Source organism: Vespa crabro, chromosome 6, assembly GCF_910589235.1.
Source record: "Vespa crabro chromosome 6, iyVesCrab1.2, whole genome shotgun sequence".
Classification (NCBI taxonomy): domain Eukaryota; kingdom Metazoa; phylum Arthropoda; class Insecta; order Hymenoptera; family Vespidae; genus Vespa; species Vespa crabro.
In genome coordinates, this window is record NC_060960.1 from 8,544,867 (window position 1) to 8,559,227 (window position 14,361).

Consider the following 14,361-nt stretch of genomic DNA (forward strand, 5'->3'; position numbering starts at 1 on the left):
ACTGTAAAAGAAAAAGATAAAGAGAAAATAAAAGTACAAAAAAATATATAAACCAAAATAATATATATATATACATATATAAAATACAAATAGATAAGAGACCTAGAAAAAGAAACGAAAAGAGAAACAGCATGCACAATTCCATGGTTCCTACCTAAAACTTATAAATTATAATTAATAAAAATATATTAAAAACATAATTAAAAACATAAACATATAATTAAACACATAATTAAATACATAATTAGAAAGAAACAACATAAATAAATATTCAGAATAAATAATTATAAAGGAATAACATATTAATAAAATAATTGAAAACATAATTAAAAATGAAAAATATGAGATAGAAACGAGAGTTGGAGAAAGTAAAGAGAGCCCCGGAAAGAGAAGAATATAGAAAGCCCCCAAAAAATAAGACAAGAGAAACAGCTTTATATGATGCTGAGACAGCAACCCGCACAGAAGCCCTCGCCCACAGGCCCCACCCGTGGGTCCCACCCGAGATATATAAAGGATAATTACTGAGATTAAATAAGAATAAATAGATAGGACAGCGGACATAAAGGAGAGATAGAAAAATTTCCTTTTTATTTCACCGAGAAATTATTGTACAATAGATTTTTGCTATGTTTCTTATTTTGAAGTATTATTAGCTATATAAAATGAAAGTATGTTAATGTTTAGTTGGAATTGGTTCGAAAAGATATTGGAAAAGTAATACAATATGCAGCCATTCGCTCGGTAATACTTGTGTTAAAATATTTACAATTAGACTTTGCAAGTAATACCGACCCAGGTCTCACCACGTGGAGGTTGCTGCATGTAGAGACCCACGGACTGACGGTGACTCTACTCTAAAATCCGCGTACCGCGATACCGATCCGTGATACCTTTCCGCTTCAATGCATTGGCTTCTTAACTAACAGGGTATGCGTAGCTTAGCTACTACACACCTCTTACAGATAGCTCCACCATTTGCACCGTCTGCTTCAGACATAACGAATTATTAAGCACATCTGAATTCGTGCTTTCCGAATTTCGAACAAACAAAGCGCACTCCTTAGAAATACTAATCGCGTCGCGACACTCACGTGTGTGTTGTAATTACGTAGATTCTACTGTTAAGCCGAAATTCGCGTAGTACCCCCATCGAAATTTGGAAGAAAACAAACGAAGTCCACGGTAGGACCTTTAATCGCGCCCGAACACCCACGCGAGTATTAGAAAAACGATTACTCTACTCTAAATTCGCGTTTTCGATTCGAACAATCAAACGTAATATAATCGCGCCCGAGAACACCCACGCCTGTGCCCGCCGACACGCGCGCCAGTGTTCTTCCTATCCTTCCCGTATTCGCGTAAAAATCGATGATGAATCTTGCCATGCGATGTATCATCCGGCCGCTGATGAACCTATCCCTCGATGACCTATACTGTAAAAGAAAAAGATAAAGAGAAAATAAAAGTACAAAAATATATATAAACCAAAATAATATATATATATACATATATAAAATACAAATAGATAAGAGACCTAGAAAAAGAAACGAAAAGAGAAACAGCATGCACAATTCCATGGTTCCTACCTAAAACTTATAAATTATAATTAATAAAAATATATTAAAAACATAATTAAAAACATAAACATATAATTAAACACATAACTAAATACATAATTAGAAAGAAACAACATAAATAAATATTCAGAATAAATAATTATAAAGGAATAACATATTAATAAGATAATTGAAAACATAATTAAAAATGAAAAATATGAGATAGAAACGAGAGTTGGAGAAAGTAAAGAGAGCCCCGGAAAGAGAAGAATATAGAAAGCCCCCAAAAAATGAGACAAGAGAAACAGCTTTTTATGATGCTGAGACAGCAACCCGCACAGAAGCCCTCGCCCACAGGCCCCACCCATGGGTCCCACCCGAGATATATAAAGGATAATTAAGGAGAGTAAATAAGAATAAATAGATAGGACAGCGGACATAAAGGAGAGATAGAAAAATTTCCTTTTCGTTTCTCCGAGAAATTATTGGACAATAGATTTTTGTTATATTTCTTCTTTTGAAGTATTATTAGCTATATATAATGAAAATATGTTAATGTTTAGTTGGAATTAGTTTGAAAAGATATTGGAAAAGTAATACAATATGCAGCCATTCGCTCGGTAATACTTGCATTTAAAAAATTATAATTAAACTTTGCAAGTATTAACGATCCAGGTCTCACCACGTGGAGGTTGCTGCATGTGGAGACCCACGATCTAACGGTGACTCTACTTTACTCTAAAATTCGCGTTTCGCGATAGCGATCCCTTATGCCTTCCGCTTCGGATGTTTAGGGCGACTTAGCTAACAGGAGGTATATAGCATCAGCTACAGGGACCCCGCTTACAGAGAGCTTTACCGTTCAACACCCTTGCCTCGGGCATAACGAATTATTAAGCACATCTGAATTCGTGCTTTCCGAATTTCGAACAACCAAAGCGCATTAATCGCGTTCGCGACACTCACGTGTGTTATAGTTACGTAGATTTTACTGTTCTATCCAAATTCGCGAAGTAATCTAATCGAAATGTCGAAGAAATAAAACAAAGTCCCCGGTAGGACTTTCAATCGCGCAAGCGAACACTGACGTGAGTGTTAGAATAACGGTGACTCTAAGTTGAAATCCGAGACGCACCCCGAATTTCAACACTAAATCGAAGTCCATGATAGGACTTTTAATCGCGCCCGGACACCCACGCAAGTGTTCGGAAAACGGTGACTCTACTCTAAATAAACTAATCGAATATTCGAGCAAACAAACGAAGTCCCCGGTAGGACTTTTAATCGCGCACGCGAACACTCACGTGAGTGTTAGAATAACGGTGACTCTAAGTTGAAATCCAAAGTGACATATGTTAACCGGTATTTAGACTTTCCATGATATTTGTCGAGATTTCCGCCCCGCTACCAAATATGAGGATTATCATAACATCGGCCAACTATGTACAGCACTACAAGGTAAACCGTTCGCGCACCCCGAATTTCAACACTAAAACGAAGTCCATGATAGGACTTTAATCGCGCCCGGACACTCACGCAAGTGTTCGGAAAACGGTGACTCTATTCTAAAAAAAACGCGTTCGCGAGGTAATCTAATCGAATATTCGAGCAAATATAAACGAAGTCCCCGGTAGGACTTTTAAGTCGCGCCCGCGTTCATTCACGTGAGTGTTAGAAAAACGGTGACTCTACTCTAAATTCGCGTTTTCGATACGAACAATCAAACGAAGTTTAATCGCGCCCGTGAACACCCACGCATGTGCTTGCCGACACGCGTGCGAGTGTTCTCCTATCCTGCCCGTATTCTCGCGTAAAAATCGATGATGAATCCTGCCATGTGATGTATCGTCCGGCCGTAGATGAACCTATACCTCGATGATCTACCCTGAAAAAGAAGAAACTAAGGAGAAAATAAGAAAAAGAAAAAAAATATATAAAATGAAACAATATATATATATATATATATAGACTATAAATAGAAAATAAACATAATAAAAATAAGTAAAATAGAAAGTAAACATATATAAATAAATAAAAGAGCTGGTGAAAAATGAGAAAATAGAAGCAGCTCTGCACGCTGCTGAAACAACAGTCCGCTTCATTTCATGGGTCCTACATAATGCTTAAACATTAAAATTAATTAGCATATATTAATAACAAACTTAAAAAATAAGTACATAATTAAAAAGAAATGACAAATAAATATTAAAGAAACATAATTAAAAAGAAATAACATAATAAAAATCTGAAAAGACATAATGAAAAGAAATAACATATTAATAACGAAATTAATAACAAAATTCATAACTTAATTAAATAAGAAAAATATTAGATAGAAAAGAAAGCTGCAGAAAGATAAGAAAATAGAAGCAGCTCTACACGATGCTGAGACAGCAACCCGCACAGAGGCCCACACCCATGTCCCCACACATGGGTCCCACCCGAGACTAATAAATCATAATTAATAATAGTAAATAAGAATGAAAAATATGAAATAGAAAAGAGAGCCCCAAAAAGAGAAGAAAAGAGAAGCAGCTCTATAAGCTGCTGAGAAAGTAACCCGCACAGAGGCCCACACCCATGGGCTCCTCCCATGGGTCCCACCCGAGACTTATAAATCATAATTAATAATAATAAATAAGAATAAAAAATATGAAATAGAAATGGGAGCCCCAGAAAGAGAAGAAAAGAGAAGCAGCTCTATAAGATGCTGAGACAGCAACCCACGCTGCGGCCCACACCCATGGGCTCCTCCCATGGGTTCCACCCGAGATATATATAGAGGATAATTAATTACAGTAAATAGGAAAAAATAGAAATGACAGTAATTATACAAACGATAAAATGCTGAATTTAATTTGATTAAACTTAAGAAAAATAGAAGATTAATTAAAAAGAAATGAAATATTCTGAACAAAGATATAAATAAATATTATTCTCTCTGAAAGAAATATTATATTTATTAATCGATAATATATGATAATATATGTACATGTTCTCTATAATGTTGCTAAGAATATCCTATTGTTTAAATATTAATTAATTATTCCTTCACATGTTCGCGATCCCACGAACCGGACCTAGCTGAAAAGAAATAAGGAAAGAAAAAAGAATTAGTATATATGTATATTAATTATACGAACGATAAAATGCTAAATTTAATTTGATTAAACTTAAGAAAAATAAACGATTAATATAAATAAATATTATTCTCTCTGAAAGAAATATTATTATATCTGTTAATCGATAGTAAATGACAATAGATTTATATGATTTTTATAACGTTGCTAAGAATATCTTATTGTTTAAATATTAATTAATTATACTTTACGTATATCATACATTGTTTAAATGTTAAGATAATCCTATTTATTAATTATTCCTTCCCGTGTTCGCGATCTCACAACTTAGAGCTAGCTGAAAAGAAATATGGAAAACGAAAGAATATGTATATATGTATATTAATTATACGAACGATAAAATTCTGAATTTAATTTAATTAAACTTAAAAGCTAAGAAAAAAAAAATATTAATTAAAAAAGCATGAAAAATTCTGAATACTGATCTAAAGAAATGTTATATTACTTTTACATTTCACATATATGTGATTTTAATATAGAACTCGATTTTATTAAAATAAAATTACGAATTGAATTGAACTTTAGAAAAGAAAAGAATGTGCAAAATTTATCAATCGACTTTAATGTAAAATTTGATTTTATTAAACTAGAATCTTAAATTCAATTAAGTTTTAAAAAAAAGGTTAATATTAAAAAGACATAAAATATGAAATAATCTTATTCGCGTACGCGTGGCAATGTGGGAATATTATTTACGGAAAGTTACTTCATCTCAGTTTTTTAAATTTACACCCCTACACCCATCACCATAAGAGCATTTTGAGTGACAACATGGTAAAATTAAAATACTAACATAGTAAAACTAAGAGCCATTCTCGAAAGTTCGTAGTGAACCTTCGAAAATAACTCAATAGCCTAATAGTTGTCCTCTTGAGCCACATGTTGTCTTCGGCATGTAGACTCTGCTTCGTGCCTCAACCTAATCGATTATCACTCTAAAACTGTAACGACAAAATTTGATTCCAAATTCTAAGATATGAAAGAAAACCCTAATACAACCCTAACGAATCTGAAAACTTATTATTATCCTTTCGAAAGATACTTCTTCGCAGTGTGGGAGAAATTAGATATTAATTATAAAAAAAAATTATAAATTAGATAATAGTATATTAATTGCTGAAAATCCTGAGCTAAAAAATAATTAATTTATCATCTAGGCCTACGGACTACGTCTCTTTGTTTTTTAGCAAACATTTTACTCGATTTTTCTCTTTCAAAATCAATGACTCTATCGAGACTTTTTTTCTATCAATTTAAATTGATTAAATATTTAATTAATAATTATATAAAAATATAAAGCAAACCCTTGGACGTTCCTTCTTACAAACGAATAATTTAATTATTGTAATAAAATCATCCACAGTTTCGTTTGTAATCCAGAGACTATCCATCGCGAGTGTCTTCTTGCTCATTCTTTATTAGAACTTATGAATATCGATTCTTTACTTATTTCCGCGCGAGTAAAATATTTAAAAATGTATTAAAATATTCAAAATCTCAAATCATTATAAACGCGTTTGAGCAAGTAGACCCTATCCTGATCTAATAAATAAATCAAAAAATAAGAAACCATTCACGAGTAAATCTCCGAAGAAATTTACTCGTGGTCACTCAATGCTCTTCTACTAATTAATTACAACCAATCACCCGTGTCGATTCGGACCTTTCGTCCACGACATGATTGAGTGATTGGAGGGATTTAAAAATTCACTCACTACTTAAGAAGTTCTGCGATGGCTCCAAAACACTCGTTCAGATCGAAATTCAGAGTGTATGATTCGTATGTGGTTGAAAATTAGGTAGGTCGACATCGATGTTGACCAACAATCTCTTCAATGATGCACTGACTCTATTGCGCGATAGTTATTTTTTAACGAACGGTCACTGAATTTACATCGCGAAATTCTACTGTCTTTTATAAATACAGCCTATATGACTGTTAAAAAATTAATAAACTTTGCGAACAAACACTGACTCTAACGACTGCATTGCACGCAGACGTTGCAAAAACTTTTGCTTTTTAAATCGCGAAACGCGAACGAACGAACACTGCTTCTACTTCGCGATATTCATATTTAAGAGATACAAATATTCGATTACATTATTGGTTCCCGAGCAAGTTCAATGATGTTCTGAAACAAAAAAATAAAAACAAAATTATTAATATTACAGCTATAATAAGAAACGGTATAAATTATTGAAGAAATGTAAGATATAAAAATATATTTACCTTAATATTCCTTGATACTTGCAGCAAAAACATCCTGAGAGCCTTTCGATGTTTACTCGTCAAAGGATACAGGAGAACTGATCCGGTAATCGTCCAAGTCAATAAAAAGACAGAATCTCAATCTTTAATCGCCGGAGTGTAAGAGGAAATTAACTCTGTAACTGATAAAGTTGAGATAAAGCATGTATATGTTTATATCACACGTGGAAACTGTCCCGAAATTAAAGTTTTTAAGTATCTAAATATTAAATTAAAATTATTCTAAGTCCCCCCGAGTTTTAGTATTTTTAATGTTTAAATAAATATATTATTGTTTAAATATAACTTTGCACTATCATACGTATTTGAAATATTGTTTAAATAATTATAAAATTATCAAATTTATTAATTTTTAAGTTTACGCGTTTAGAAAATGAGAATCACGATGTGCACAGGTCGGAGTGCGAGAGAGAACTAACTCGGAGCTGTCAAAGTTAGGAGAAAGCGCGTTTATGTTTATATTACACAAGGCCGACTACCCCGAATTTAAAATTTAACAGTAAGAGAATTAAATTATTTTAAGTCCCGCGCGTGTTTTAATATTTTCAATCTTTAAATAAATATAATATTGTTTAAATATTACTTTGCACAATCACGCGTATTTGAAATATTGTTTAAATAATTATAAAATTATCGAAAGTATTAATTTTTAAGTTTTCGCGTCTAGAAAATGAGAATCACGATGTGCACAGGTTGGTGTGCGAGAGAGAACTAACTCGGAGTTGTCAAAGTTAAGAGAAAGCGCGTTTATGTTTATATTACACAAGGTCGACTACCCCGAATTTAAAATATAACAGTAAGAGAATTAAATTATTTTAAGTCCCGCGCGTGTTTTAATATTTTCAATCTTTAAATAAATATAATATTGTTTAAATATTACTTTGCACAATCACGCGTATTTGAAATATTGTTTAAATAATTATAAAATTATCGAAAGTATTAATTTTTAAGTTTTCGCGTCTAGAAAATGAGAATCACGATGTGCACAGGTTGGTGTGCGAGAGAGAACTAACTCGGAGCTGTCAAAGTTAGGAGAAAGCGCGTTTATGTTTATATTACACAAGGCCGACTACCCCGAATTTAAAATATAACAGTAAGAGAATTAAATTATTTTAAGTCCCGCGCGAGTTTTAATATTTTTAATCTTTAAATAAATATAATATTGTTTAAATATTACTTTGCACAATCACGCGTATTTGAAATATTGTTTAAATAATTATAAAATTATCGAAAGTATTAATTTTTAAGTTTTCGCGTCTAGAAAATGAGAATCACGATGTGCACAGGTCGGTGTGCGAGAGAGAACTAACTTGGAGCTGTCAAAGTTAAGAGAAAGCGCGTTTATGTTTATATTACACAAGGCCGACTACTTCGAAATTATAATTTAACTGTAAGAGAATTAAATTATTTTAAGTCCCTCGCGTTTTAATATTTTTAATGTTTAAATAAATATAATATTGTTTAAATATTACTTTGCACTATCACGCGTATTTGAAATATTGTTTAAACAATTATAAAATTATCAAATGTATTAATTTTTAAGTTTATGCGTTTAGAAAATGAGAATCACGATGTGCACAGGTCGGAGTGCGAGAGAGAACTAACTCGGAGCTGTCAAAGTTAAGAGAAAGCGCGTTTATGTTTTTATTACACAAGGCCGACTACCCCGAATTTAAAATATAACAGTAAGAGAATTAAATTATTTTAAGTCCCGCGCGTGTTTTAATATTTTCAATCTTTAAATAAATATAATATTGTTTAAATATTACTTTGCACAATCACGCGTATTTGAAATATTGTTTAAATAATTATAAAATTATCGAAAGTATTAATTTTTAAGTTTTCGCGTCTAGAAAATGAGAATCACGATGTGCACAGGTCGGTGTGCGAGAGAGAACTAACTCGGAGCTGTCAAAGTTAAGAGAAAGCGCGTTTATGTTTATATTACACAAGGCCGACTACTTCGAAATTATAATTTAACTGTAAGAGAATTAAATTATTTTAAGTCCCTCGCGTTTTAATATTTTTAATGTTTAAATAAATATAATATTGTTTAAATATTACTTTGCACTATCACGCGTATTTGAAATATTGTTTAAACAATTATAAAATTATCAAATGTATTAATTTTTAAGTTTATGCGTTTAGAAAATGAGAATCACGATGTGCACAGGTCGGAGTGCGAGAGAGAACTAACTCGGAGCTGTCAAAGTTAAGAGAAAGCGCGTTTATGTTTTTATTACACAAGGCCGACTACCCCGAATTTAAAATATAACAGTAAGAGAATTAAATTATTTTAAGTCCCGCGCGAGTTTTAATATTTTTAATGTTTAAATAAATGTATTATTGTTTAAATATTACTTTGCACAATCACGCGTATTTGAAATATTGTTTAAATAATTATAAAATTATCGAAAGTATTAATTTTTAAGTTTTAGCGTCTAGAAAATGAGAATCACGATGTGCACAGGTTGGTGTGCGAGAGAGAACTAACTCGGAGTTGTCAAAGTTAAGAGAAAGCGCGTTTATGTTTATATTACACAAGGCCGACTACCCCGAATTTAAAATATAACAGTAAGAGAATTAAATTATTTTAAGTCCCGCGCGTGTTTTAATATTTTCAATCTTTAAATAAATATAATATTGTTTAAATATTACTTTGCACAATCACGCGTATTTGAAATATTGTTTAAATAATTATAAAATTATCGAAAGTATTAATTTTTAAGTTTTCGCGTCTAGAAAATGAGAATCACGATGTGCACAGGTCGGTGTGCGAGAGAGAACTAACTTGGAGCTGTCAAAGTTAAGAGAAAGCGCGTTTATGTTTATATTACACAAGGCCGACTACTTCGAAATTATAATTTAACTGTAAGAGAATTAAATTATTTTAAGTCCCTCGCGTTTTAATATTTTTAATGTTTAAATAAATATAATATTGTTTAAATATTACTTTGCACTATCACGCGTATTTGAAATATTGTTTAAACAATTATAAAATTATCAAATGTATTAATTTTTAAGTTTATGCGTTTAGAAAATGAGAATCACGATGTGCACAGGTCGGAGTGCGAGAGAGAACTAACTCGGAGCTGTCAAAGTTAGGAGAAAGCGCGTTTATGTTTATATTACACAAGGCCGACTACCCCGAATTTAAAATTTAACAGTAAGAGAATTAAATTATTTTAAGTCCCGCGCGGGTTTTAATATTTTTAATCTTTAAATAAATATATTATTGTTTAAATATTACTTTGCACTATCACGCGTATTTGAAATATTGTTTAAATAGTTATAAAATTATCAAATGTATTAATTTTTAAGTTTTCGCGTCTAGAAAATGAGAATCACGATGTGCACAGGTTGGTGTGCGAGAGAGAACTAACTCGGAGTTGTCAAAGTTAAGAGAAAGCGCGTTTATGTTTTTATTACACAAGGCCGACTACCCCGAATTTAAAATATAACAGTAAGAGAATTAAATTATTTTAAGTCCCGCGCGAGTTTTAATATTTTTAATCTTTAAATAAATATAATATTGTTTAAATATTACTTTGCACAATCACGCGTATTTGAAATATTGTTTAAATAATTATAAAATTATCGAAAGTATTAATTTTTAAGTTTTCGCGTCTAGAAAATGAGAATCACGATGTGCACAGGTTGGTGTGCGAGAGAGAACTAACTCGGAGTTGTCAAAGTTAAGAGAAAGCGCGTATATGTTTATATTACACAAGGCCGACTACCCCGAATTTAAAATATAACAGTAAGCGAATTAAATTATTTTAAGTCCCGCGCGTGTTTTAATATTTTCAATCTTTAAATAAATATAATATTGTTTAAATATTACTTTGCACAATCACGCGTATTTGAAATATTGTTTAAATAATTATAAAATTATCGAAAGTATTAATTTTTAAGTTTTCGCGTCTAGAAAATGAGAATCACGATGTGCACAGGTCGGTGTGCGAGAGAGAACTAACTCGGAGCTGTCAAAGTTAAGAGAAAGCGCGTTTATGTTTATATTACACAAGGCCGACTACTTCGAAATTATAATTTAACTGTAAGAGAATTAAATTATTTTAAGTCCCTCGCGTTTTAATATTTTTAATGTTTAAATAAATATAATATTGTTTAAATATTACTTTGCACTATCACGCGTATTTGAAATATTGTTTAAACAATTATAAAATTATCAAATGTATTAATTTTTAAGTTTATGCGTTTAGAAAATGAGAATCACGATGTGCACAGGTCGGAGTGCGAGAGAGAACTAACTCGGAGCTGTCAAAGTTAAGAGAAAGCGCGTTTATGTTTTTATTACACAAGGCCGACTACCCCGAATTTAAAATATAACAGTAAGAGAATTAAATTATTTTAAGTCCCGCGCGAGTTTTAATATTTTTAATGTTTAAATAAATGTATTATTGTTTAAATATTACTTTGCACAATCACGCGTATTTGAAATATTGTTTAAATAGTTATAAAATTATCAAATGTATTAATTTTTAAGTTTTCGCGTCTAGAAAATGAGAATCACGATGTGCACAGGTTGGTGTGCGAGAGAGAACTAACTCGGAGTTGTCAAAGTTAAGAGAAAGCGCGTTTATGTTTTTATTACACAAGGCCGACTACCCCGAATTTAAAATATAACAGTAAGAGAATTAAATTATTTTAAGTCCCGCGCGAGTTTTAATATTTTTAATCTTTAAATAAATATAATATTGTTTAAATATTACTTTGCACAATCACGCGTATTTGAAATATTGTTTAAATAATTATAAAATTATCGAAAGTATTAATTTTTAAGTTTTCGCGTCTAGAAAATGAGAATCACGATGTGCACAGGTTGGTGTGCGAGAGAGAACTAACTCGGAGTTGTCAAAGTTAAGAGAAAGCGCGTATATGTTTATATTACACAAGGCCGACTACCCCGAATTTAAAATATAACAGTAAGCGAATTAAATTATTTTAAGTCCCGCGCGTGTTTTAATATTTTCAATCTTTAAATAAATATAATATTGTTTAAATATTACTTTGCACAATCACGCGTATTTGAAATATTGTTTAAATAATTATAAAATTATCGAAAGTATTAATTTTTAAGTTTTCGCGTCTAGAAAATGAGAATCACGATGTGCACAGGTCGGTGTGCGAGAGAGAACTAACTCGGAGCTGTCAAAGTTAAGAGAAAGCGCGTTTATGTTTATATTACACAAGGCCGACTACTTCGAAATTATAATTTAACTGTAAGAGAATTAAATTATTTTAAGTCCCTCGCGTTTTAATATTTTTAATGTTTAAATAAATATAATATTGTTTAAATATTACTTTGCACTATCACGCGTATTTGAAATATTGTTTAAACAATTATAAAATTATCAAATGTATTAATTTTTAAGTTTATGCGTTTAGAAAATGAGAATCACGATGTGCACAGGTCGGAGTGCGAGAGAGAACTAACTCGGAGCTGTCAAAGTTAAGAGAAAGCGCGTTTATGTTTTTATTACACAAGGCCGACTACCCCGAATTTAAAATATAACAGTAAGAGAATTAAATTATTTTAAGTCCCGCGCGAGTTTTAATATTTTTAATGTTTAAATAAATGTATTATTGTTTAAATATTACTTTGCACAATCACGCGTATTTGAAATATTGTTTAAATAATTATAAAATTATCGAAAGTATTAATTTTTAAGTTTTCGCGTCTAGAAAATGAGAATCACGATGTGCACAGGTTGGTGTGCGAGAGAGAACTAACTCGGAGTTGTCAAAGTTAAGAGAAAGCGCGTTTATGTTTATATTACACAAGGCCGACTACCCCGAATTTAAAATATAACAGTAAGAGAATTAAATTATTTTAAGTCCCGCGCGTGTTTTAATATTTTCAATCTTTAAATAAATATAATATTGTTTAAATATTACTTTGCACAATCACGCGTATTTGAAATATTGTTTAAATAATTATAAAATTATCGAAAGTATTAATTTTTAAGTTTTCGCGTCTAGAAAATGAGAATCACGATGTGCACAGGTCGGTGTGCGAGAGAGAACTAACTTGGAGCTGTCAAAGTTAAGAGAAAGCGCGTTTATGTTTATATTACACAAGGCCGACTACTTCGAAATTATAATTTAACTGTAAGAGAATTAAATTATTTTAAGTCCCTCGCGTTTTAATATTTTTAATGTTTAAATAAATATAATATTGTTTAAATATTACTTTGCACTATCACGCGTATTTGAAATATTGTTTAAACAATTATAAAATTATCAAATGTATTAATTTTTAAGTTTATGCGTTTAGAAAATGAGAATCACGATGTGCACAGGTCGGAGTGCGAGAGAGAACTAACTCGGAGCTGTCAAAGTTAGGAGAAAGCGCGTTTATGTTTATATTACACAAGGCCGACTACCCCGAATTTAAAATTTAACAGTAAGAGAATTAAATTATTTTAAGTCCCGCGCGGGTTTTAATATTTTTAATCTTTAAATAAATATATTATTGTTTAAATATTACTTTGCACTATCACGCGTATTTGAAATATTGTTTAAATAGTTATAAAATTATCAAATGTATTAATTTTTAAGTTTTCGCGTCTAGAAAATGAGAATCACGATGTGCACAGGTTGGTGTGCGAGAGAGAACTAACTCGGAGTTGTCAAAGTTAAGAGAAAGCGCGTTTATGTTTTTATTACACAAGGCCGACTACCCCGAATTTAAAATATAACAGTAAGAGAATTAAATTATTTTAAGTCCCGCGCGAGTTTTAATATTTTTAATCTTTAAATAAATATAATATTGTTTAAATATTACTTTGCACAATCACGCGTATTTGAAATATTGTTTAAATAATTATAAAATTATCGAAAGTATTAATTTTTAAGTTTTCGCGTCTAGAAAATGAGAATCACGATGTGCACAGGTTGGTGTGCGAGAGAGAACTAACTCGGAGTTGTCAAAGTTAAGAGAAAGCGCGTTTATGTTTATATTACACAAGGCCGACTACCCCGAATTTAAAATATAACAGTAAGCGAATTAAATTATTTTAAGTCCCGCGCGTGTTTTAATATTTTCAATCTTTAAATAAATATAATATTGTTTAAATATTACTTTGCACAATCACGCGTATTTGAAATATTGTTTAAATAATTATAAAATTATCGAAAGTATTAATTTTTAAGTTTTCGCGTCTAGAAAATGAGAATCACGATGTGCACAGGTCGGTGTGCGAGAGAGAACTAACTCGGAGCTGTCAAAGTTAAGAGAAAGCGCGTTTATGTTTATATTACACAAGGCCGACTACTTCGAAATTATAATTTAACTGTAAGAGAATTAAATTATTTTAAGTCCCTCGCGTTTTAATATTTTTAATGTTTAAATAAATATAATATTGTTTAA